The sequence below is a fragment of the Rhinopithecus roxellana genome, chromosome 14 (genome assembly GCF_007565055.1).
Source record: "Rhinopithecus roxellana isolate Shanxi Qingling chromosome 14, ASM756505v1, whole genome shotgun sequence".
Lineage (NCBI taxonomy): Eukaryota > Metazoa > Chordata > Mammalia > Primates > Cercopithecidae > Rhinopithecus > Rhinopithecus roxellana.
Window position 1 is genome coordinate 101,911,613 of NC_044562.1, and position 26,705 is coordinate 101,938,317.

Consider the following 26,705-nt stretch of genomic DNA (forward strand, 5'->3'; position numbering starts at 1 on the left):
GTGTGTTGTTCTCCTCTAGGTGTCCATGTGTTCCCATAATATAGCTCCCACTTTTAAGTGAGAACATATGGTATTTAGTTTTCTGTTCCTGAGCTAGTTTGCTAAGGATAATGGCCTCCAGCTCCACCCATGTCCTTGCAAAGTACATGATCTCATTCCTTTTTATGGCTGCATAGTATTCCATGGTGTATATGTACCGCATTGGGTAAATAATAAAATTAAGGCAGAATCAAAAAGTTGCTCAAAACTAATGAGAACAAAGATACAACATACCAGAATCTCTGGGACACAGCTAAGGCAGTATTAAGAGGGAAATTTATAAGATTAAATTGCCATATCAAAAAGTTAGAGAGCTCTCAAGTTAACAACTTAACATCACAACTGAAAGAACTAGAGAACTAAGAGCAAATAAATCCCGAAGCTAGTAGAACACAAGAAATAACAAAAATCAGAGCTGAACTGCAGGAGATTGAGACACACACACACACACACACACACACACACACACACATACACACACATCATTCAAAAGATCAACAAATCCAGGAGGTGGGTTTTATTTTTAAGTAAATAAATAGACTGCTTGTTAGAGTAATAAAGAAGAAAAGAAAGAAGATTCAAATAAACACAAGGGGGATCAGAAACAACAAGTGGGACATTACCACTCACCCTATAGAAATATAAACAACCACCACAGAATATTATGAACAGCTCTATGCACACAAACTAGAAAATCTAGAAGAAATGGATAAATTCCTGGACACACATACACTCTAAGACTGAGCCAGGAGAAATTGAATCCCTGAACAGACCAATAATGAGCTCTGAAATTGAGTCAGTAGTAAATAGCCTACTAACCAAACAAAGCCAGGGCCAGATGTATTCACAGATGAATTCTGCCAGATGTATGAAGAAGAGCTGGCACTATTCCTGCTGAAACTATTCCAAAAAAATTGAGAAGGAGGGATTCCTCCCTAACTCATTCAATGACCCAGCATCATTGTGATACCAAAACCTGGCATAAACACAACAAAAAAGAAAACTTCAGGCCAATATCCTTGATGAACATTGATGCAAAAAATCCTCAACAAAATACTGGCAAACCAAATCCAGCAGCACATCAAAAAGCTTATCCACCATGATAAAATAGGCTTTATCCCTGGAATGCAAGGTTGGTTCAACATAACCAAATCAATAAATGTGATTCATCAAATAAACAGAACTAAAGACACAAACCACATAATTATCTCAATAGATGCAGAAAAGATTTTCACTAAAATGCAGCACCACTTCATGTTAAAAAAAAACTCGATAAATTCGGTATTGAAGGAATATACTTCAATATAATAAGAGCCATCTATGACAAACCCACATTCGCCGTCATACTGAATGGACAAAAACTGGAAGTGTTCCCCCTGAAAACTGGCACAACACAAGGATGCCCTCTCTAACCAATCCTATTCAACATACCATTGGAAGTCCCGGCTAGGGCAATCAGGCAAGGGAAAGAAATAAAGAACATCCAAATAGGAAGAAAAGAATTCAAACTATCCCTGTTTGCAGATGACATGGCCCAATATCTAGAAAACCCCGTAGTCTTAGCCCAAAAGCTTCTTAAGCCAATAAGCAACTTCAGCAAGGTCTTGGGATACAAAATCAATGTGCAAAAATCACTAGCATTCCTATACACCAACAGTCAAGCTGAGAGTCAAATCAGGAATGTAATCTCATTCACGATTGTGACAAAAAGAATAAAATACTAGGTACAAAGATAAGTAGGGAAGTGAAAGATCCCTACAAGGAGAACCACAAAACACTGCTCAAAGAAATCAGAGGTGACACAAACAAATAGAAAAACATTTTGTGCTCATGGATAAGAAGAAAGAATATTATAAAAATGGCCATACTTCCCAAAGCAATTTGGAGATTCAATGGTATTTCTATTAAACTACCATCAACATTCTTCACAGAAGTAGAAAAAAACTATTTTTAAAGTTCATATGGAACAACAACAACAAAAAGCCCAAATAGACAAGGCAATCCTAAGAAAAAAGAACAAAGCTGGAGGCATCATGCTACCTGACTTAATTTCTTTTCTGGATAGTTTGTTGTTACTGTATTGAAATGCAACTGATTTTTGTCTGTTGACTTTTTTATTCTGAAACTTCACTAAATTAGGTTTTAACAGATTTGTTGGTATAGTCTTTAGGGTGTTTTTTATATAAGATAATGCCATCGGTGAGTAGAGACAATTTAACTTCTTCCCTTCAAATGTGGATGCTTTTTATTTCTTTTCCTTGCCTAATATTTCCAGCTAAGATTTCTAATACTATGTTGAATACAAGTGGTGAGAATGGGCCTCTTGGTCTTAGTTCTGGTCTTAGAGAAAAAGTTTTCAGCATTTCGCCGTTGAGTTTGATTTCAACTGATGGATATGTCATATACAACCTTTTGGTGGTTGAAATACATTTTTTTCTCTAATTTGTTAAGAGTTTTTATTATGAAAGAGTTGTGAATTGCATCAAATTCTTTTTATGCATATATTAAGATGATCATATGATTTTTATCCTTCATTCTGTTAATGTAGTGTATCACAATTTTTGATTTGTGTATGTTGAGCCATCCTTTCCTCCCCAGCATAAATCTCACTTTCCTATGATGAATGATCCCTCTTAATGTGCTATTCCGTTCAGTGTGCTAGTATTTTGGTGAGGATTTTTGCATCTATGTTTATTGGTGATATTGGCTTATAATCTTTTTCTTGTAGTGTCCTTGTCTGACTTCGATATCAGGATAGTGCTGACCTTGTAAAATGAGTTTGTATTTTCTCTTTAATTTTTTGAAAGAGTTTGAGAAGAATTTGTATTTTTTTCAGAGGTTTGGTAGAACTCACCAGAGAAGCCATTAGTTTCTGCATTTTTCTTTGACGAGAGATTTGTGATTACTGCTTCAACTTTTTTCTTATTAATTATTGTTCTGTTTTAATTTTCTTTTTCTTTATGATTCAGTCTTAGTAGGTGTGTCTTTCTAGAAACTTATCCATTTCTTCTCAGTTACCCAATTTGTTTGTGAATTATTATGCAAATAGTATCCTGTAATTCTTTATATTCCTGTGATATCAGTGGTTATGCTTCCTTTTTCATTTATGATTTTATTTAAGTCATCTCTTTTTTCTTAGGTAATCTAGTTAAAGTTTTGTCAATGTTGTTTATCTTCTTAAAAAAAAAACTCCTACTTTTATTGATCTTCTCTGTTGTTTTCTAGTCTTTATTTTATCTCTGTTCTAATATAGTTTGATTTTTTTCTGTTCATGTTTGGCTTAATTTTGTTTTGGTGTTTTCTTCTAGCTCCTTAAGGTGTAAAGTTAGGTTGCTTATTTGAAATCTTTATTTTTTCTTGATGTAGGTGTTCATTGCTATAAAATTCCCTCTTAAGAACTGGTTTTGCTATATCGCGTAAGATTTGATATGTTGTGTTTCCATTTTTGTCTAGAGATATTTTTATTTCTCTTTTGCTTTCCTCTTTATTGGATATTCAGGAGTATGTTGTTTAATTTCAACTTTTAAAAAAATTTTCTAATTTTCTTCCTGTTATTGTTTTCTAATTTCATACCATTCTGTTCATGAAAGATCCTAGACATGATTTCAACCTTCTTAAATTTGGTAAGCCTTGTTTTGTGGCCTAATCTATGATCCATCCTGGATAACATTCTATATGTGCTTGAGAAGAACGTGTATTCCACTGTGGTTGAATGGAATGTTTTATATATATATATATCTGTTAAGGTTCATTTGGTCTATAGTGTTGTTCAAATCCAATGTTTACTTATTGATTTTCTACCTGGATGATCTGTTTATTGTTGAAAGTGGGTTACTAAAGTCTTCTACTATTATTGTATTGCTGTTTATTTCTACCTTCAGTTATGTCAATTTTTGCTGTATATACTTAGGAGCTTCAATAAATATTGTAAATCTGTTAGCAAATGATGTTGGCTATATGAATTTTAATGGTCTTGTCTTTTAACTTTTATATTGAAGTCAAACATGATCTACACACCACCATCACAGTATTATAATATTCTGAATTTGATTATGTTCTTACTTACAGTGAGTTTAGTATTTTCATGTTGTTTGTCTGCTTTTGTTTCAACGTGAAGAAGTCACTTTAGCATTTTTGTAAAGCAACTATAGTGATGAACTCCCTCAGTCTTTGTTTGTTTGGGAAAGTATCTCTCATTTTTGAGGAAATCTTTGCTAGACGCAATATTCTCAGTTGACAGTTTTGGATTTTTTTTTTTCTGTCTTTTTTTTTTCTTTTTTTTTACCAGTACCTGGCTATATCATCCCATCGTTTTCTGGCATCAAGGTTTCTGCTGAGAAATCTTCTGATAGTCTTATTATGGTTCCCTTGTATTTATAGGTTGCTTTTCTATTGCTAATTTATAATCCTCTCTTTGTCTTTGACTTTTGATAATTTGACTGTAATATGTCTCAGTGACAATCTCTTTCTATTTGATCTATTTGGGGTATTTTACATTTTATGAATGTAGATATGCATCTCCTTCTCCAGATTTAGAGTTTTCTGTCATTATTTCTTTTAAGAATCCCTCTACCTATTTCTTTTTTTTTTAGTTTGTTTCTTCTTGGACTTAAATTACACATAATTGGTTCACTTGATGGTCTCCGACAAGCCCTTTAGGCTTTCTTCCCTCTTTTTCTTTATTTCTTTTTGTTTTTGTTTCTCCAATTAGGTCAAATGACCTGTCTTTGAGTTTACTAATTCGTTCTTCTGCTTTATCAAGTCTCCTACTGAAAGCTCTTTAAAGAATTTTCAATCTTATCTATTGTGTTCTTCAACTCCAGAATTTTTGATTGGTTCTTTTATATGGATTCTGTCTCTTTGTTGAACTTTTAATTTTGTTTTTTATTGTTCTCCTGATTTTTATTTCAGGTAGTGGTGTTCTCTTGTAGCTTATTGAACTTCTTTAAAATGATTACAGATGCTTATCAACTTATGATGGGGTTATGTCCTGATAAAACTATCATAAGTCAAAACTGCATGTAATATCTCAATCCATTGTAAAGTCAAAAAATCATAAGTCAACCATCATAAGTCAGAGACTATTTGTATTTTTAATTTTTGCCACACAGTTCATGGATTTTCATTTCTTTAGGATAGGCTATGGATGCTTTAATTTTTTTTTCTTTGTTGGTGTCATGATTCCGTGATTATAAGCAATCCTTTTGGCCTCCCCTTGGTATCTGACCATTTGAAGAATTGGGGTCCTCCTCTACTCTTTACATGTTGTGTTTGGCAAAGAAAGCACTTCACCAGTCAGCCTTTCCAAAGTCTAGGTAGATAGGCTGAAGTGTCTGCAGATAACCTTGCTGCTGGAGTCCTTAGGTGGCTGGCCTGGTGCCTAGGTCAGCAAGCATGTGGGCCTGGAGCCTTGGTTCACTGGAGTAGGCCTGGAACTAGGGTCATTGTGGGTGATCCTGGAGCCTGTGAGTCTGTGGGTCTGTGAATGCCAGCCTAACACCAGGGTCTACTGAGATGGGCCTGGAAACTGAGCATATAGCATCTGAACTGATGTTAGCTGGACCTGTAGTCTTAGTCAATGGGGGCCGGGCTGGTCCTGGGCCAGGTCTTCTGCCTTGATCCATGGGAAAGACTTAATCATGAGTCTGTGGAATTGCCAGGCACTGCAGTCTACTGTGGTAGTGCTGGCATCTGAATACAGAGGGGTTGGCCTGATGTCTGTGATTATGTGTGTGGAACTAGGTCCAAGATCCATGAGTACCAGTCTCAAGCCTGAATTCATGGATGCCAGCCTGGTGCTCAGGGCCACAGAGGCTGGCCTGGCATTGGGTTGGTCCTGGATCCTGGGGCTATAGAAGCCAGCCTGGAGCCTCTGAGTCTGGTGTTGCACTGGAGTGGGCCTAGAGCCTGAGTTCACAGCGCCAGCTAGAATCTGGGGCTGCAGGAGCCAGCTTGACACTAAGGTGAGCCTGGAGCCTGAGTCTGAGGAATGGGCTTGAGTTCTGGGTCTGTAGGCACTGGCCTGGAGTCTGAATCCATGGAGGATATCGTACACATGGAGCCTAAATACACAGGTGCCAGGCTGGAGCCTGGGACTGCCCAGGCCAGGTTGAAACTAGGGCAGGCCTATTGCTTGGGTCTGCAGGGCCTAGCCTGGCTCCAGGGTTAACTGGAGAAGGCCTGATACTGAGGTTCACTGTGAAGTCATTGCTCAATCCATTCTTCTCTCCACATGCAAAAGGCATAATTCTCCATGTTGTGCTGCATGGTTTTGGGGGAAGGTTGATGCAGGTAATATAAAACTGTCCTCCTTACCATCCGCTGTGCATCTTTTCTTATTCTTGTGCTTCGCTCAAGTGCTGTAATCTTTCACGTGAGTTCCATAGAGAGTGCGAAGGTATTTTCAGGTGTGGATGGTTGTTCAAATGGATATTTTTGTGAGGGGAAACTCCCATTCTACCATGTTACTGATGATACCCCTCTTCCTACTTATTTGTTTTTAAATCATGCAGCTTAAAATGCTGAACATCTGGATACCTCCCCAAATTAACCTAGGTCATGTTCAGTAAATTTAAGCATGCTTGTGTTAGACAGCAGCTTACATTTAGAATTTTTATAATTGAAGGCATAATTAAAAATGCTTTAAATACACCGAAACTTTTTGAAACATTTTCAAAGATATTACACCAACATTTATTTAAACAGAATCTATAAAAATCATATGCATTTAAAAATTTGTTTTGTTTATAATAGAAGTACAAGCTCGAAAAGTCATATTCCCAGGGTCCAATATCTCGCTTTGTGACTTGCTTATTGTGTGGCTTTGGACAACTGGCTTACCTCTGTGCATGTTCTCTTATCTGTAGGATGGGGGTAATTGCAGCTACATAATGGAGTTTAAGTAAGAAGGCGTTGACATATGTCAGGCTCATGAAACAGTACCTGGCACACAGTAAGTGTTCCAAGAATGTTGGCTCATACTAGCAGTTTTTTTTTTTTTTTTTTTTTTTTTTTTTTTTTTTTTGAGACGGATTCTCACTCTGTTGCCCAGGCTGGAGTGCAGTGGTGTGATCTCGGCTCACTGCAACTTCTATCTCTCTGGTTCAGGCAATTCCCCTGCCTCAGCGCCCCCACTCCCCTGAAGTAGCTGGGATTACAGGTGGTAACACTACTTTGGATACACTATTGTTTTGGATAATTTCAAATTATCCACTATTGTTTGGATAAACTCCCCCTGCCAACCTGAGCCCGAGTAGCTGGGATTACAGGTGCATACCACCATGCCCTGGTTGTTTTTTTTGCATCTTTAGTAGAGGTGGAGTTTCATCATGTTGTTCAGGCTGGTCTTGAACTCCTGATCTTGTGATCTGCCCAGCTCAGCCTCCCTAAGTGCTGGGATTACAGGCGTGAGTCACTGCACCCAGCCCATACTACTAGTTTTAACTCAAGTTTGTCAAACCATGGAAAGGGGGAGTTTATTAAATAATTTGAAAAATTAATAGTCTAATAAGAGTGGTGTAGTTACAATTCAGTGTCCATTCTCAGGAGATGGTAAGTAGCACTGGTCGTAGACTCTTGCCTGAAAACTTGCCCCCAAAAACCACACAATCAAAACAGTCAACAAGCAACAAAACAAAAACAAAACAAAAATGCACCCCCAACTGCAAACAAAAAACAAAAAACAATTCCACAGGCAGACTGAATAAGGCGTAATAGTGGAAAACAGGAGAAAATCCAAAACACAGAAAGCCTTCCTTTCTAATTCACTTATTTGAATACTTAAAGCAAGTTAGATTTGAGTGACTGAAAAAAAAAACTCCAATGAAGAAAATCAGGACAGCCCAGTAGTAGCAAATTATTATAAAAAAAGTAAAGTCAGTGAAATGTTGTAAAACTTCCGATGTAAAATATTAAGTGGTCATGATATAGTAAACACTAATACTTAGCAAGAACTGTAATGATAGAATAGAAAGAAACAAATAGAAAAGTAAGGGCTTTATTAAAGCATTATATTTAAGACTGTCAATCTCAAGAACAGACATTGCTAACTGGTGTATTTAGCTAAATGTGATTCATATCAGTCAAAAAGACTGATGTCTCTTGGTTTATCCTGTTTGATGACAAGCTAATATTTTCTTTCAAAAGTGTAATATATGTATAGTGAACAACATTTTAAGTTGATTCTGAAAACTAAATTAGGAAATAGTATGGACCTATCTTTGAATAGAAGAGACCATCCTTATTGGACTCATGTCAGCTATCACCGGCAGATTGAGAGTTCCAGTTGTGAGAGGTCTAAGGAATAACAACTCCCTTCAAAACAGCTCCACAATGGCTCCTTTTTCATCATCCTTCATTGAGGAAAATGAAGACCCTCGTGGTCTGGTCATAATTGCTGTGGAGGTTAACTAGCAGTTAAAAAGCGTTACAACCCCTGCTAGAGTAGAATTAACTCTATCATAAATTAAATGCTTCTAAAATATTACTGTGACTAGTATGGGATAATTTTGTTAAAGATTTCTTTTACCATTAAATATTTGCCGAAATTATCCAAAACAATAGTGTATCTAAAGTAGTGCTACCTTCTAAGATCTTTAGGAAAGGAAAGGAATCTAACACGTAATATCTTACTCCATTTGATCCTTACTGCAATTCTGTAGGCAAAGTAAATCTTGGCTTTATTTGTGGATGAAGACAATGAAACTCAGAGAGACATTTGCCCAAATTTGGCAAGTTTGCAAGTGGTGGTTCTTGAACCTGGAGTTCTCTGGCTTAAGCTCCTTCCACTATTTGATGAAATTAGGGGGAAAAAAAGAAAATTTAACCTAAAACCGCTGAACAAGAAGTTAATTCTTCAGTGCTTATTTTCTGTGGCTATATAGTTAGTGATAGGTGAATTAATACATCTCTGGTAAGGACTAAATAATAAAATATTGGGGTCAGGATTATTATTTCTATACCTAACATGACAGAGGTTGAAGGAAGGAACACTAGTGGTCAATATGCCAGGGTCCACACTGTAAATCAGTCAGCTACTGGCTCTGAGGAAGTGGTCAAATTATTTAACCTGTTGGAGCCTCCATGTCATATAAAAGCAGCCCACAGGATGATCATGAAGATTAAATAAAACAATGTGATAGGGAATCTTGAACATCGATGAGTTCAATAAATCATTGCTGACTTTGAAACAATAGTATTAAGTAGCATAAATGTTTTCCATTTTTAATTTGCTGAAGACTTCCACTGCCCTTCTACAGGCAGTCTGTATTTTACAAAATCCAAATACTATATTATAAAACATATATAAATTCAGACTAAATGGGAGTTCTACATAAATCAAAATCATGAGAATTCCTGAAACTTGTTTTCTTTAAAGGATATCAACATATATTTTATTCAGACATCTAGTTATTAACTCTTTGAACTGCAACTAGAGTGGACTCAATACATTTAGAAAGGAGAAATCCTGAAGTCAGAAATCACCAGAGAATAAGCAGACATTTTTTTAACATTTCAAATTGAAACATCCAGAAATATTCTCTTTAATATAGGTTTCTTATGTTCGAGACTCAGGTATTAAAGGAAACTATGTTGAGTTGTAATGACATCTTTTTGTATTCGTCATCTTAGAGATGTTGTCTCTAGAGGATACTGCTAAAAGGATTGGCAAAACAAATTTAAGAGAGAATATTTAATCAGTCTAGTCTCACGTTGTCTTTCCTTCAGAGAGTGTTTGCTAAGGCATCAGACTAGCAAATATATCTCTGTCAACATCTGCTCTCATTTTCCAAATTGACAGCATTCGGAAGCAGAAGTTGGGATTAAATGTTATTCTTAAACCTTGGATCAAGCTATAAAACCACATTCCGTCTGCTACAGAAAAGTCTTCCTGAAAACATCTCAAAACATTGTTGGCCTGAGCCAAATATGTCCTACAAAGGATGTAAGTTTGTTTTCCAATTTTCCAAACTTGCCAATATTTGCCAAGTTTATCAAACGTTGAAGTAAATGGATGTTTTTCTGCAAATGCACTATTTCAGGCAGGTCCAAGCAGGGGGAGTCACTAATGAGTGTCATGGGATAAGGAATTTATTATCACAATTATATCTTACACAACTCTGGAAGGAGACATGAAAATGAAGCCCAACTATTATTATAGTTGGATCATCAGAAAAGCAATCTAAGAAACCAAGCAGATCCAGCTACCAGGTGGGTCTGCCAAGGAAAGCTTGTAGAGACATCTGTAGGAAACTATTGCTTCTGATATGTTATTACCTTTGTGGCTCCACAGTGAAGCACTATGTGGTGGCCCTAGGCACTGCTGGATAACAGAAATATGCTGGATGCATAGTAGAGAAGAGTTACGATGGGCTAGGACCCACCAGATGTCTCTGCATCTGTCCATCACAACATCTGACTGTGATGACCCTCAGAGACTAATTGCTACTCAACTACTCCACTTTCACCTCCCAAATCTCACACATGCTCCTCTTACTGTCAACTTAAAATAATTTGAAGGGAAGGAGATTTGGGGAAACATGATTTCCAGCTTAACCAGATATATAGTGCTCCATCCTACAGGCTGTTGATGCCTGTTCCATGGATGGCCTTGGTGAGGATCCTTCAGTGTCCCTTTGAAGCTTTTTAACTTTATTGTCAGAACAGTGCAACAGAAACATACTCAGAATCATTGCTTTACTTGATACTCAGATGTTTTCTCTTCTTCATTAAATCTCTCTGGTGGCTCTGTTTCTACCCTCATTATTAAAGCCAAAGTTCTTACAATGACCCACAAAGTTTGAAGGTTGGACTATTTATTTGGTCTCTGGTCTTGTCTCCCAACGTTTTCTCTCTCCTTCCCTCAGCTCCAGCCACACTGGCCTTCTCATTGTTTCTTGAAAATGTCAGACATGCTCTGCTGTAGTGCCTGTGCAGTTGCTGTTCCTGGAATGCCTTTCTCCAAAATAGCCACATGACTCATTCCATCACCTCTTTCTGGTCTTTCTTCAAATGTCGAATTCTCAGAAAAGCCTTTCATGACACTTTTATTTAAAACTGTGCCCCTTACTTCCTCTTCACCTTTCCTGTTTTATTTTTTTTTCCATTGTCCTTTTCATTATCTAACTACAATGTATTACATATGTATTTTGTATGCTATCTTTTCTCGCATACTAGAACATAAGTTCAGTAAGGGGAGAGAATTTCATCTCTTTTGTTTACTGCCATGTATGGCATATGAGGGTGGACAAAATCCAGTAGCAATGTTACTAGTATGTGTTGAATGTATTTAATAAAATAGAGTTACAAAATTGTTTGACCTATTTATAAGAATTATGTATGAGTTTTGTATTATGAATGCAAGGTCTATTTTTAAATGCCATATTTCAAAATTAATAACACTAGAAAAAACTAAATTTTAGTCAGTTTTTCATTCTGATTTTCATCTCACTAGTGAGGAGAACTGCAATGTGAAGAAATGTCCATGGAATTTATCTAGCTTCATAATTTCTTTTGTGCAGGGTATTGAAATAGCCCGTCACTAAAGCAAATTTTCTCAAACATTTTAAGCAATGTGTTCTCTGCGTGAAGGCTTGAATTAGTCATGTTCTAACTGACCCCTGAAATATTAAGGATTGAGCTTAGTGACTTATGGGAAAGACAGTCTAAAACCAAGTATCTAGATTTATTTGCTGATTTCTTACATGTCAATATGTCGACACTAATCTTTAAGGACCCCATGCTCAAAAAAGTATAATATATGTAATGAAATCCAAAAACACCTTTACTTACCACATCACTGCTCTCTCCCCTGTTACTACTTTCATATTTTTTCCCACTTTCAATCTAATTTTCACCGTCTTCATTCTCTTCCACTAGGTGTATTTGTTTTCATTCTCTTAGATTATCAGAATATGCATAAATAAAGTTGAAAGCCAATAAACACAGGGATTTGGTTAATAAACATAGGGATTTAATAAACATGTAAATGAATGTTAATAAACAACCTGAATTCAGTCTCTGGCCTTATTGCTTACTGCAGCCTGACATTGTGAATTCTTTTTATTTCTCTTAGTTTCATCTGTTAAACTAAATAAAAAATTAATAATAATAGATGCTATCTAAAGAGGCCTTTATGAGGATGAGATGAGTTAACGCATACAAAACATTTCCCACAATGCTGTAGACATAATGCACACTAAATTCATGTTATTATCAATATCATTATTTATAAGTGTGAATATACAATTGGTATATAATACTTCAAATCTCTGGTTCTCAGTTTCCTTAGAAATATAATTAAAAATTAAACTAGAGTATCTTTAATCTCTATTTCAGTTATATAATTCTAAGTCTATAATATATAGATTGGGTGTGTAAGTGGCCATATTTGGATATATAAAATAGGATATAATCTCTAGTGAATTATTTCTTTTTTTTTTGTTTGTTTTTTTGGCTGAGCACAGGGAATTTTATTGATGGTACACGACAAGGTGGGGCTCCCTAGGCCCCTCCCCTCTTCAAGGGGTCTACATGGAAACTGTGAGGGGAAATTCAGTGTGGCAGGGGACTGAGTGTGGCAGGGACTCCCCAGCAGTGAGGGCCTCTCTCTTCCTCTTGTGCTCTCGCTGGGGCTGGTGGTCCAGGGGTCTTACTCCTTGGAGGCCATGTGGGCCATGAGGTCCACCACCCTGTTGCTGTAGCTAAATTCGTTGTCATACCAGGAAATGAGCTTGACAAAGTGGTCGTTGAGGGCAATGCCAGCCCCAGCGTCGAAGGTGGAAGAGTGGGTGTCACTGTTGAAGTCGGAGGAGACCACCTGGTGCTCAGTGTAGCCCAGGATGCCCTTGACGCCTGCTTCACCACCTTCTTGATGTCATCATGTTTGGCAGGTTTTTCCAGACGGCAGGTCAGGTCCACCACTGACACGTTGGCAGTAGGGACACGGAAGGCCATGCCAGTGAGCTTCCCGTTCAGCTCAGGGATGACCTTGCCCACAGCCTTGGCAGTGCCAGTAGAGGCAGGGATGATGTTCTGGAGAGCACCGCGGCCATCACGCCACAGTTTCCTGGAGGGGCCATCCACAGTCTTCTGGGTGGCAGTGATGGCGTGGACTGTGGTCATGAGTCCTTCCACGATACCAAAGTTGTCATGGATGACCTTGGCCAGGGGTGCTAAGCAGTTGGTGGTGCCGGAGGCGTTGCTGACGATCTCGAGGCTGTTGTCATACTTCTCATGGTTCACACCCATGACGAACATGGGGGCGTCAGCAGAGGGGGCAGAGATGATGACTCTTTTGGCTCCCCCTGCAAATGAGCCCCAGCCTTCTCCGTGGTGGTGAAGACGCCAGTGGACTCCACGACGTACTCAGCGCCAGCATCGCCCCACTTGATTTTGGAGGGATCTCGCTCCTGGAAGATGGTGATGGGGCCTCCATTGATGACAAGCTTCCCGTTCTCAGCCTTCACGGTGCCATGGAACTTGCCATGGGTGGAATCATACTGGAACATGTAAACCATGTAGTTGAGATCAGTGAAGGGGTCATTGATGGCAACAATATCCACTTTACCAGAGTTAAAAGCAGCCCTGGTGACCAGGCGCCCAATACGACCAAATCCGTTGACTCCGACCTTCACCTTCCCCATGGTGTCTCAGGGATGCGCTGGCGATGCAAAAGAAGATGCGGCTGACTCTCGAACAGGAGGAGCAGAGAGCCTAGTGAATTATTTCTTAAATTAATTAAACGATGATGGTAATTTAACATTATATAATTTTACCAGTTTAGTACAGTCTTTTTATGTGACAGCTGTTCCAACCTTAAAAGGGATCAAATCATATTAATTCTAAACAGTACACTTTTCGAATTGAGTAATTTTTGTTTAGAAACTAGTCAAAATAATGTCTACTACAAGAAATCTCATACTTCTAAGTACATTCTATCCTAAAAGTTGTTGAGTCAATTGTTTGGAACTCTAACACATTTTACACATAACTAACTTTACATAAGGTTAGACATGGGGGCTGTGTCGCCATGCTTGAGAAAAAATTAGTTCAATTAGGAAAATATAAGATGGTAAATAAAAATGATTTTGCAGAGTCTGAAAGTTGTGTTTGGGCATTGTCACAAAACTTAGGGCACTGGGTTGTTATCTTTAATAATATTTCTGCCTCTACCCTTAGAACTCAAGGATTCTGTTTCCAGATATTGATTGTACAACTACCCCAGCACTGACTGGCACACTGTTAATTGAGTGCATCCTTTTTTGTAGTGGTAGTAAATGATTAGGGAAAAATCCCTACAAATGCTTCAGTAGAGAATGTGTTGCATAAATGACGACACAATCATGCAGTAAAATACAATGCAGCCCTTAAAAAAGAATGAGATATCCTTTTGTGTACTCACCCGAACATACCACTAAGATATATCATCATGGAAATGAAAGGAGATGCAGAAAGGTTTGAGTAATAGGTTACAGTTTTTTGTGGAGGAAAATAACATCTCTATGCACGTGTCTGTGGATTACTACTATTGTTACCTTTAAGGAAAGGAATTACTTTTCTGGCAACAAGGAAGAGAGACAAGAAGAATTTTGCTCTCCTTTATCAAATTCGTAATTCATAAGCAAATGATTTAACTTTGTGTTTTCCGCCTCCTTGAATTCATTTACACCACTAGCATCCTTGCTATACCAGTTGATCATGCATCAGAAAGTTTTTGTGAAAACTTGATTGCAACAGAGTGAAGGAGAAAACACACATGTACCTTGAGGAAGTGGAGGCAATTGAGAGGGTGAAAAGTAAGAGGATTTAAAAGGATGTCTGAACACATGCAAGAAAGAAATTAATTAAAGCGAGATAATTGCTGTGTCCGGTGATTATGTACAATGACACGAAGTTGAGCACAATTATTCTGAGGGAAGAGACCATGAAGGAGTATGGTTGGCTCAGACAGTGTTCTACCACCAGGTGGCGTTATCAACCCAAGACAGTTTGGATGCTATTAGAAGTAGGGTACCAAAGGGAGGGTAAAAATGAAATGGCTTTTGGATTAAAAAGTGGAAAGAAGTGTGTGAGCAACTATTCAGAAGTTATAGCAAGAAGCACCTATGACAACCTAGCTCTTACAGGACAGGAAAAAAGTGTAATATTGGGTGCACATGTATAAAAAGATGTATAAAAATTTTTAAGGGCCGGACACGGTGGCTCACGCCTGTAATTCCAGCACTTTGGGGAGCTGAGGCGGGTGGATCACGAGGTCAAGAGATCGAGACCATTGGAATCAACCCAAATGTCCATCAGTGACAGACTGGATTAAGAAAATGTGGCACGTATACACCATGGAATACTATGCAACCACAAAAAAGGATGAGTTTGTGTCCTTTGTAGGGACATGGATGCAGCTGGAAACCATCATTCTCAGCAAACTATCACAAGAACAGAAAACCAAACACCGCATGTTCTCACTCATAGGTGGGAACTGAACAATGAAATGTTCATAATGAGGTAAATGTGAATAACACCCATTTACTCTCTATCAACTCTTTTTACATGATTTAATAATTGTAAAAGAAGTATTAAAATCATATGATAAAATATATATTTTAATATTTATTGCATATAGGGAAGAACCGTGTGAGATTATTTATTCAAGAACATTCACTGCTTATCTACCATGTGCCAGGTTCTGTGCAGGCACTGATAGTAAGATCAAGAAAAATATACAGAGTTCCGTCCCTCATAGTGTGGAGTAATGAGAAAATAAAGGATTTGGATTTAGACTAGTCTGGTAACTCAAGATGCTGTTTATAGATTGCATTACTTGACAGTTTAATGAGTTTCTCTAATTCTCCATTTATTCAAAATATATTTATGGAGAATCTCCCATCTGCCTACTATAGTTTAAGGTGTTGGACAAACATAAATGATTAAAACAGGTAAAAATCCTTGACCTTAAGAGACTTACATATCAATTTCTTTATCAGATAAATAACATAATATCAATTTCATTGTAACAAAGATTAAATGAAAAATTGTACATCTAGAGCACTGAGATGAATTCCAGAAAATAAATTGACTTCTAATAAAGAGAAATTCCCATTTTTCTTTGATTTATGGCTCTTTAGATAATTTTTTCTACAAAGCCTCATTCTGTGAGAAAGAAGGATCTCTGTTTTTCCCATCTTTGTATTCAAAATAGGAACTTAAAGTTGATTGAATTGCTATTATTTGGAGAATCATTCATTTACCTCGCACATGCCAAAAAGGGTCACCATATCAGATAAAGTTAGCCTTTTTAAAAAAACAAATGATAATAACCAGTCTTAGAAATTATGTAAAATCTGCTTCAACTTATTATATTCAATGTGATAATGCAGTTACTGTTAGTTCAATTTATATCAGTAGTTTACCTTGTTTCACACAAGGGACCAAATAAATTATATAGTACTCTCTTATGGCATAGTCAGAGTCATGCATTTTAACCTTGGTTGAAATCTTGGCCCTGTTACTTGCCATGAAGCTGGTAAGTGCTTCACTTTGCTGAGTCTTTCTGTTTTCTTCTGTGTATAACAAGCATGATTAAAACCTCACAATGTTGTTAGGAGAATACAATGAGATACTGTAATACAGTGAGTATATGTAAAGCACTTAGCATAGTGCTTGGCTTATATAGGAGATGCTCAACACATATTAGTCTCCTCAACTTCAATATTTACTCTTATACTTTTACTACCATAAGTAGAGGCTACAGTCAGCACACTGTATCAGTGGGTTCTGCATCCATGGATTCAACCAATTGCAGATCGAAAATATTGACAATAAAAAGAATGTGTCTGTGCTAAACACGTACAGACTTTTTGCTCTTATCATCATTCCTTAAGCAATACCATATAATAACTATTGATATGGCATTTACATTGTATTCAGTATTATAAGTAATGTAGAGATAATTTAAAGAAAACAGTAGGATATGCATAGGTTATGTGTAAATATTATGTCATTTAATAAAGAACTTGAGCATGCTTGGATTTTGGTTATCTGTGGGGGTTTCTAAAACCAATCTTCCATGGATACCGAGTGATGTCTGGACTATACTGGTGGGACTTGTTAAACAGCAGAATAATCCTAGGGATTCCAGGAAACCCTTTAGGAGTTTTGGAACACTTCTCTCAGAGTTTCTATTGATGTTAAATCACAGCCTTTATGTACTAGTCAAAGATGGTGAGTGGGCGCTGAACTCCAAGTACCAACTCTAGTAACAGAGAATTGAGAACAGGAAAAGAGTGAAGAAGAACTAAAAGTTGTTAGAGGGCTTATGTATGAAACTTCTTATAGACTAAGAAAACTGATCTCATGACCAATCTCTACCCAAGCCAGAAAGTTACTTCATGTTCATCTTCTCTACATTACTCCAGTTAAAGCTCCCTGGGGAATGAGAAGCAGAAATATACCTAATATCTCAGATAAAAATGAGTGGGAGGAGAGCAGATATTATAAAGATATGAGAGTAAATCCCATTGCCTTTTAAGGTTATGGAATGCACTACAGTCAGGTCCCCTGGAAGGGAAATTAGGAATCATAAAGTCCTAGACTGAGCTACTCTCTCTTTTAGAGACTACATGGTCTGAAGCTCTTTCCTCTCTTCCCTCTCCCAATGCATCTCCTTAATAGCTCCTCTCACTCCTTTCTCTCCTTCTCTTTCTTTCTCTTGTCCTCTCCCTTCCCTTCCTTTCTCCTCTGCATCTTTCTCCTCTCTTTTTCTGTCTCCACCACCATTTTTTGAGTTATACTTGGCCCGAAATATAGTCTTCAAATCAATATATCTTTTCAATTGAACACCCAAAAGATAACCAATTCAGTCTTGCACTATTTTAACTACACTTATCAAAGAGAAAGTTATTTGGCCCAGATCATTTGTATTGGCCAATGACTGGCCTCCCTGGGCTTGAAGATGAGCACATGGCGTTGTGTACATGTAATACGTACATGAAGCCTCCCCTCCAGAGGCTACATGTAGGTAGAGCAGGTTCACCAGGAAGGGATCATTTATATTCCTAGCATCATGCAATGGATCTGGAATGTAGCATGTGCTTGATAAATACCTGCTAACTAAATGAGAGAACAGTATATTCATAGCTTATTTTTGTAAATGTGTAGTTTTTTCATACTTTACTACCTTTACTAATAATTGACAGCCAATATGTGTGATGTGCTTATGAGCCAGATGTTGTTTGATGCACGTTCCATGTATTCACTCTGTAATCCTCACAATATTCCTATGAGAAAATCAGGCATGGATTGCTTAAATAACTTGCCCAAGTTTACATATCTAGTAAAGAGCAGAGCCAAGGCACATACCTAGCCTTTTTAACACTGGCATTCACACTGTTGACCTGTATGCTGAATCCACTCTCAGCATGCACTTTATTCTGGACAATATAAACCAAGTCTATATTAGCATTTTGTAGTAGTTATTATTAAAAATAAGAGAATGAAATTGTACAGCAGCAACTTAATGGACATCAAGGAGGTCAAAGAGTTTTCTGGTACACAATGCAAATGAATGCCTAAAAGAGAATAATCATCTTGGTCCTAAAAATCTACTAGTTTTTTTTCCCTTTTCTTTGGTTATATAGCTCTACATTCCTTCCTTTTATAATCAATTTTTTTACTTTGATTATTCATTTTATCCATATCCATTTGACTTTTAAATGTGATGACTACTCTTTTAAAAGCATCATTTACACTCAATTTCTACTCCGTAGCCCCAAACCACAACTCATCAATGCCTCCTCAAAGGGTAACATATAGACAATAAGAGGAAAGTCTTCTGTGCAACAAATAACAAGTCACAATGGCAGTGTAATTTCTAAAATTCACATATATATAATACAAAGATAATGAAATGAAATGAAAAGTACAATACAGTTCAAATTAAAATAGACTCACTGTTAATCAAAGAAACACAGATTAACACAATGAAATAAGTTTTTTTTACTAAACTAGTTCATTCTTTTGAAAAGACAATATTCCCTGATATAGAGAAGACATACAGTAGGAGAGTAGTATATTTCTAGCAAACAATATGGTTATATATATCAAGAGCTTTCAAATGTTCATTCACTCCTCTTTCAAAAATTATATTCAAAAAATTATTTCAAGGGTCACATAAATTTATGTACAATGCTGTTCATCACTGTTTTATTTATACAAATTAATGCTTTGTAATTTAAATGATCAATGAGGGAATATTAAATTACAGATTATACATATAAAATATTGTGCTACTATTAAAGTGTCTATAGAAAATTAATGTCATTATTAATTGCCCTTGAAGTGATGCCTATAAAATTATTCCAGGAAACAAGTGAGGATGCATACACATTCGTAAACAAAGGAGACTCAAAAGAAAGACACTAAAATATTTATAAACATTATTTCAGCATGGTAGAATTATACACGAGCTTTCATTTTTATAAATTTTGATATTCAGAATTTTCTGTGATAAAAAGTTTTTTTTTGAGGGCAATATTCTTCCACTGAGTTTATAGTTAAAGGAATTTATTGACTGGCTGAATTCTTACCACACACAAGCCCAGAGCATCCACATGCCAGTTCGTCTTGGGAACAGGCTTGCTTTTGGTACATTTGGCCCAAAATCTTATTGCTTTAAGTTAGAAGAAACCTACAGTTACCCACCCTCCACACAGGATAAGAGTTGTAAAATAGGACCAAATACCACTCCCAGAATGAAATACTTTGCATAGGCAGCACATAAATGAATGTTTCTATCCCATTCCTTCTTTCTCTTCCTTCCCTTTTGAGGATATAAGATGTCTCCACTTCTGACCCATGTTTTGCTAATCATTATAAAAGCAAGTAATAAAATCAATGAGGGAAAGAAAATAAAAGGTTTAAATAATACAAGTTTAAATGATTCAAGTTTAAAATAAGCTTAAAGTGAAAATAAATGTAAGAATATATTTTAAATAATAATTTGTAATAAGGACATTAACATAAGTGTGGAAAGTTTCTTTTCCTGATATGGATTTTCTTAGATTGGTATTTCATGGTATATCCCTTGAACTTACTCTCCCAAAAAGGAAATCACTAAACCATGACACTGGATTTCTGAAGTTCAATTAAAATAGCACCTCAAATTATTTTCTTTAACAAACAATGATTTTATTACCAGAAAAAAATAATAAAATATCAAGTTTGAGTGTTGAAAATAAATTGTCACAGTTGGTGAAAGCAGTGATTAAAATATTTTTGTGTTTGTAATTTTAAGAGAAAGACAATCCGTTTATCATATCATTTAATTTTTATTTAAAACAATGGATAATAATAAGGTTGTAAACATTTATGAAACCTCAGAAAAGGTTTATCCTAAGTACTTTTTTGTCATAACACTGCTTATGATAAGCTACAGTTTGATGCCAGCTACAAAATGATGGGTTATTTCATAGGTTTTAAAAATGTTGAGTTTTACACTTTTTTCTTTTGTTTTGCTTTTGTAGATTTTTGGTTTTGCTTCTTGATGTGCTTTTAGTTTCATTTTGTGAGTCATAAGTTAACACTATTTTCATTTGCTCTTCTTTCATTGTCATTTGCTGACACATTTAGTTCAACTTGGCAAAACATAAGTTTTTTGTTTTTTGTTTTTGTAGACAGTCTCACTCTGTTGCAAGGAAGCTGGAGTGCGACAGCGCAATCTCGGCTCACTGAAACCTCCACCTCCTGGGTTCGAGCAATTCTCATGCCTCAGCCTCCCAAGTAGTTAGGACTGCAGGCATATGCCACCATGCCCGGCTAATTTTTGTATTTTTAGTAGAGACATATTGGCCAGGCTGGTCTTGAACTCCTGGCCTCAAGTTATCAGCCTGCCTCGGCCTCCCAAAGTACTAGGGTTACAGGCGTGAACTACTATGCCCGGCCTCTATTCCTTTGATATTGGAGGACAGATTATGTCTATCATTTGACAGTTACAAATTATCTTGTTTAAGGAAATACAGCCATGTTTTGCTCTAGGAAGAATTCTGACATGGTATAAAAATTAAACAACTACAGTTCTACAAAATGTATTTAAAGATCACTGTCATGATTGAGGTGAACTTATCATTTGAGGTGCAATTTTCAACAGTTGGGTACTTGGGAAAAGATAAGTTCAAAGCTTCAAGAAGAGAGATTAGGTTAGCCATGTGTAGGATTTTTCCTTTTTATGGAAAAAGTGGAAATTAGTCCCTTTTGCTTTTCTTCTCTGAATTATATATGTCTATTTCCTCCACTGTATAAGATTCTCAAACACAGGGATGATATTGTATTCACATTGGTACACATTAAATGAATGTTTAATGCATTGAATTTGTTGAAGTGGGAGAAAGAAAGAGGGAGCAAAATGCTGGCGATGTAAAAGCTAAAGTTATATTTACTTTAACTGTATTCCTAATTGGCTTCCACTATTGATTCTGTGTGTTCAAATGGGGCTTTCAGTATCTTAAGTTTAAAATAGATTGATGTGTTTCCAAATATATCTGAGCTGGCTGATCTGGTGGTCACTTGACTTTAACACTTGTGGCCAATGGAAAAAGAGAAAAAGGAAGATATTCAATAAATACTCCAAGAAGAGAAAATACATAATACCGAATTAATCAGAGCAGAAAGAAATGTTTAACTTACCAAGTTATTGTCATGGGGATTGAATGTGATAATATATGTTGTCTTTTTTAGAGGTCATTTGGATACAAGAACCTGAAAACTGTTTACTAATACAAATAATATAGGGATATATTTTAGAGGGTACAGGAAAATTCCTTAGTGACTAATCAAAAACAAAAATAGTATAGCTTACTTCATAAAAAATTAAAAAGTCTACATTACTCTATCTCCTTTTCTCTCCCTGGGATCTCATGGTCTGTCATCAACTCATTTCTCTGAATGTCTGTGCCATTCTTTATGATGTTTTTGGCCTAGGATAACAGAAAATCTAACTACAAGAGGGTTATACAACATGAAATTCATCATCTTATGTAACAAAATGTTTGGAGGTAGAACAGATTCAGCAGTGGTAATTCAACAGCTCAACTATGGCACCGTGGATCCAGGTTCTTCTTATCTTTATACTTTTCTGCCTTAGCCCGTAGGCTTACCTGTTAAGCTGGTGACTTCAATGGCTCTCAGGTAAATACCTCAGTCTCAGGCGTCAATTGCCTCCAGAAAGAAAAAGGGATTGTGTTCTTTCACATTTCCTTTTAAGAGAAAATAGTATCCATTAAGTGTACTCTAGCAATAATTTTATTTGTGAATTACATAGTATTATCACAATAATTTAAAGCTATTTATAAAGATTTCAAACAGGGATAGCCTAAAGATATAAAAACATGACATCAGATAAAAGGCTAGGAAAAAAATCCAACTTTCACTCTGAGACTTTATTAATAGATCAAAAAGTTATAGACAGTCACATGTAAATTGTTTAAATTTGTAGAAATTTTATTCATTTGGAATACTTTTCATATTAATGTTTATTATAATAGCTGTTATAGTAATTCTAAATTAAATAAATAACATATCAAAAAATCTAATAGAGGCAATAAAATGTATAAAAATAAGAATGATGCAAATCCAAATGTAAATTTCAGAGAAAGGGGCAACCAGGTCTACCTTAACATGGAGGGAGGAAACTGAGGAAAGTTTCATGGCTAAAGTGATATTTGACCTCTAGAGGCTGGGATAGAGGTAAGCTACACAAAGGAGGGAAAGAGAGTAAGTAAGACTCACAAAAGCCAAGTTGCAAATACATGAATAATATTATGGAATCATGAGAAGTTTTATTTTATAAGAGCGATGAAAATAACAATGACATGTAGAGTGGATTTTGATCATGAAATGCCCTGAGAGTCAAGCTAAGAAGTTTTAGCTTTGCAATTAGAAGCCAGAAACCATAAAATATTTCAAGGAGCCAGTAATGTGCTTCAGAAAAAGAAAATGGTCTGCAGAATGTTGGAGAAATTGGAGATCTGTAGGTACTACAATAGTCTAAGCAAGAATTCATGATTATCTCAACCAGAGGTGAATGAGAATGAAAATGAGAGCTCAAATTCCTGAGGTTGTACCAAGTTGTAGAGATATAAAACATAACCATCACCTGGATAGGAAGAAAAGGAAAATCTGAGATTGTTGGACCGGACCTTAGAAACTAGAAGAAAGATAAGGCCTTTACCAGAAGAGTGACAGTGAGGAGAAATTTTTAGGAAGATGTGATGAATTGTTTAGATCTGGATCCAGTGCAATTGAGATAACTAGTAGGACATTAGTTACAAATATTTGGGAAATTCAAGTCTGGAGCCTGGAAGAAAATTCAAGAGTATATTTAGAATATAAATATAGATGTCTTCAACATATTGATAATACACAAGAACATAAGAGGAAGAGAAGAGGTGAAAATAAATAAAGCTTCATGAGATGAAAAGCAAAACATTACTTTCTCGTATGTGTATTATTCTATCCGAATCATATAAGAGTCACAGTTGACTCTTATAAGTTGAATCACATAAGTTGAATCATATAAGAGTCACAGTTGACTCACAGCATGCATTTCTGTTATCTTAATTGATTCTCTCAAAGTCATATCTCAAAGACGTTAGTATCATCGTTTTGCAGTTTGTGAAACAGATGCTCAAAGAGGTTAGACATTTGCCCCAAAGCCTACAATCTGAAAGCAGAGATATTAGAACACTTGTGCTTGGGTTTAGGCTGTAAATCTCACCTATAGTTTAAAGTTAACTGAAATAAATATAAATATAAAATCTTTGGATTTGAAATATTATTTAAAGAAGCAAAATAAATATGTATGTATATTATATCCAAGAGTAATGTTCAGGAACTCTATATTTTAATTAAATAATTTAAATATCTCTACTGTTCTCTAAATTTCTTCAAATTTTGAATCGTCAAAATAAGTTCATTCAGAATTTATAAAGTAAAGGGATAAGATGAGTGGACTGATGTGAGAATTATCAGGCAAATAGGTAATCAAATTCCCATGTACTCAGTCTCAAGATGTAGCACCTGTGAATAGCTGCAGTGCCCAAATTAAACCAGTCAATTGTTTCATTAATATTACTAAAAATTTAAAGTTTAAAAGCTCCTAGTTGGACAAATGGTGAATTAATTTAAATTTTAAATCAAGAAGCATCGCTTTGCTTTTATATTGTACTTTTCTAAAACTCCCAAAGGGTTGAAAACATGATAATACACCTATGTTCAAGATTAATTTGTTTATAAGGACAGCTGTGCCTTCTGATTTGCTTATTTGCATCCTAAGTTTGTATGTTTACAAAATTTGACTGTTCAACCTGCAGATGCCATTTTTAATGTTTTGCTTCAAAACTATTAACCCCTAGAGTTTCTATTTTATTCCATGTTTTATATATATATATATATATATATATATATGCATCTATGTGAACATATGCATGTATTTTATAACCTAACATATATATGTATGCATAATATATATAAACTATATATAGAATATATATACACATAAAGTATAGTATATACAATTCAGTTGGTAGGCGGTCTGTTCCTTAAAATAAAACTGTATTTTTCTCTACCTTTTCCTTGGAGATGGCCTTTCCTTAGCATAGTCTATAGAAGGCTGTTATAAGCTGGTTGCAATAGCAGTATGTGGGCAAGAGGACTGTAAATTCAGTGAATATTATTAGTTTATGAATATTCATTAAATTTGTTTGTATGCAGCAAATCAACTTTGTAAATGGTTACAGCCAAAAAAAGCTCTAATTAGAGGAATTAATTAGTATTTGGAAAGGTATACAGGGATTAGTGGGCATGTTGAAGAGGTATTTTTTTTCCTCCTGTTGAGAAAAATACCTTCTAGGGAGCTTGCAATACAATTTATGTGCATACCAGGTAGAAATAAACTGGAGTGTTTCAAGTTTTAAGGCCACAAGAGAGTGGAGGTCTGTTGTTCAAGCTAGCACAAGATACTTTGTAGATCACAGAGTACCTTGGTCTTTGCTTGTTGGAATTCACCATCTTTTAAAAGATCTTGTTACTCACCAACCTTCAAATGCCACATTTAACCCTACTATAAAGTTAAACCCAGTTAAACAAGAATAATCTGACAATGGAAACTTTTCCATTTCGGAATAGTGCTTCTTTGCTTCTGTTACCTCCCTAATATCCCTGACACCAGCAACCAAAAGGAAGCAGCTGTTCTGAATATGTACAAACAAAAGAAGCTGTTACTATAGCAACCATAGAACCCTGTGGAAAAGCTCTCCCTTTAACATTAGCCAACCTCTCCTCTCTACCCCTCCTTCTTTTCCTTTCCTGCGCCAGCACACACTGCCCTTGGACAGAAATGATACTTGGTGATTCCACATGGGGAAACGGAGTAAACACTATAGCCGGCATTTACACTTTCCAAGAGCTGGAAGACTTGCTCCTGGCCAAATCCTATGAAAAGGCTGCAGAACCTGACGACATTTATGGAGCACTTTGTTCCTTGATTCCCAAACCTTCCTTCATCCTCCTTAAAAAAGAAAATCTTACTGGCCTCTCTCATTCATGACTTGATAAAGTAAGGATATAATGATACCTCTTTTACCTCTGCCTTGTCAGTTTTTCTCTATCCTATATCCATGTTCATGAGCCAAATGTGGCATTGCTTAAATAAGTCTGTGGATTTTGCTGATTCCAGAGTTGATGTTGAATTGGATGGAAGATAGGACAGTTTTGACTTCAGAGGTAAATGGATGATGCTAGATGATCGATCCTGTAGGGTTTTTTCCCTCCATATGGTAAAACATAGAGGCACAATTCATTAAAACTAAATCCAGCTTCAGAAAATCTGTCCAAAACTATTATAATTTGAGGCCTTTCATTCCATTTTAATGTTTCTCCATAGTTGTGTTTTGATTAATCAATAACATCTTTCACTTACTTTTTTATGTCCTTTGATAGTCAGCCTTCAATTTACTAATTGCTTTTACTCCCAAATTAGTCTTTAAGTCAATCATTTACGAACTTAAATTTGTTTTAAGTCAGTAATTTAAAACGTGGAACATATTTTGTTGTGGATACCACACACTAACTACTCTGCTAACCCAAAACATGGCTGACTACCTTGCTAACACAAATCAATTTATTTCATATTTCTCTTAAATATTTTATCTTTGCTTGTGATGAAATTGTTTAATTTTGAAAGCATCACAAGCAGATTAAAATATTGTAGGATACTAGAGTTTTTCAATTTACAGCATGGCACTTTATAAATAAGCCTTGTGATTCAACAATAACTTGAATGATGCTTTCTAACTGGGGCTAACCCTGGTAAAATTTGTTTGTATTAATTTAAAATCCTGAATTAAAAACTAAGACATGGGTAATTGTCCTATTGGTTATTAAACGTGTTTTAATACTGTCATTTAAAAGACTATGAAGTATTCGCCCATGAGTATACAGGTCAGTGGGATATGATAAAACTGAGAAAAAGGCCCACTTGCTTATGCAGTTACAGCATATAATAAAGACAGCCTTCTAAATCTGTGGGAAAAGGGTGAGTTAATTGTTAACGATGTGGGCACTATTTTAGCAGAATCTGGGGAAAAAGCGGATGTATACTTTACATTTTACATCATCAT

The 26,705-nt window shown here is 36.0% G+C and overlaps 1 protein-coding gene and 1 pseudogene across 3 annotated transcripts in view; one reads left to right on the forward strand and one right to left on the reverse strand.

Annotated features, from left to right (window-relative positions):
* Nucleotides 1–26,705, forward strand: part of KCNH7 (potassium voltage-gated channel subfamily H member 7) — a 466,858-nt gene that overhangs the window by 44,927 nt on the left and 395,226 nt on the right. The window lies entirely within an intron of this gene.
* LOC115893182 lies at nucleotides 12,481–13,753 on the reverse strand (annotated as a pseudogene). Its single transcript, XR_004053121.1, has one exon. The product of XR_004053121.1 is annotated as a glyceraldehyde-3-phosphate dehydrogenase pseudogene (transcript).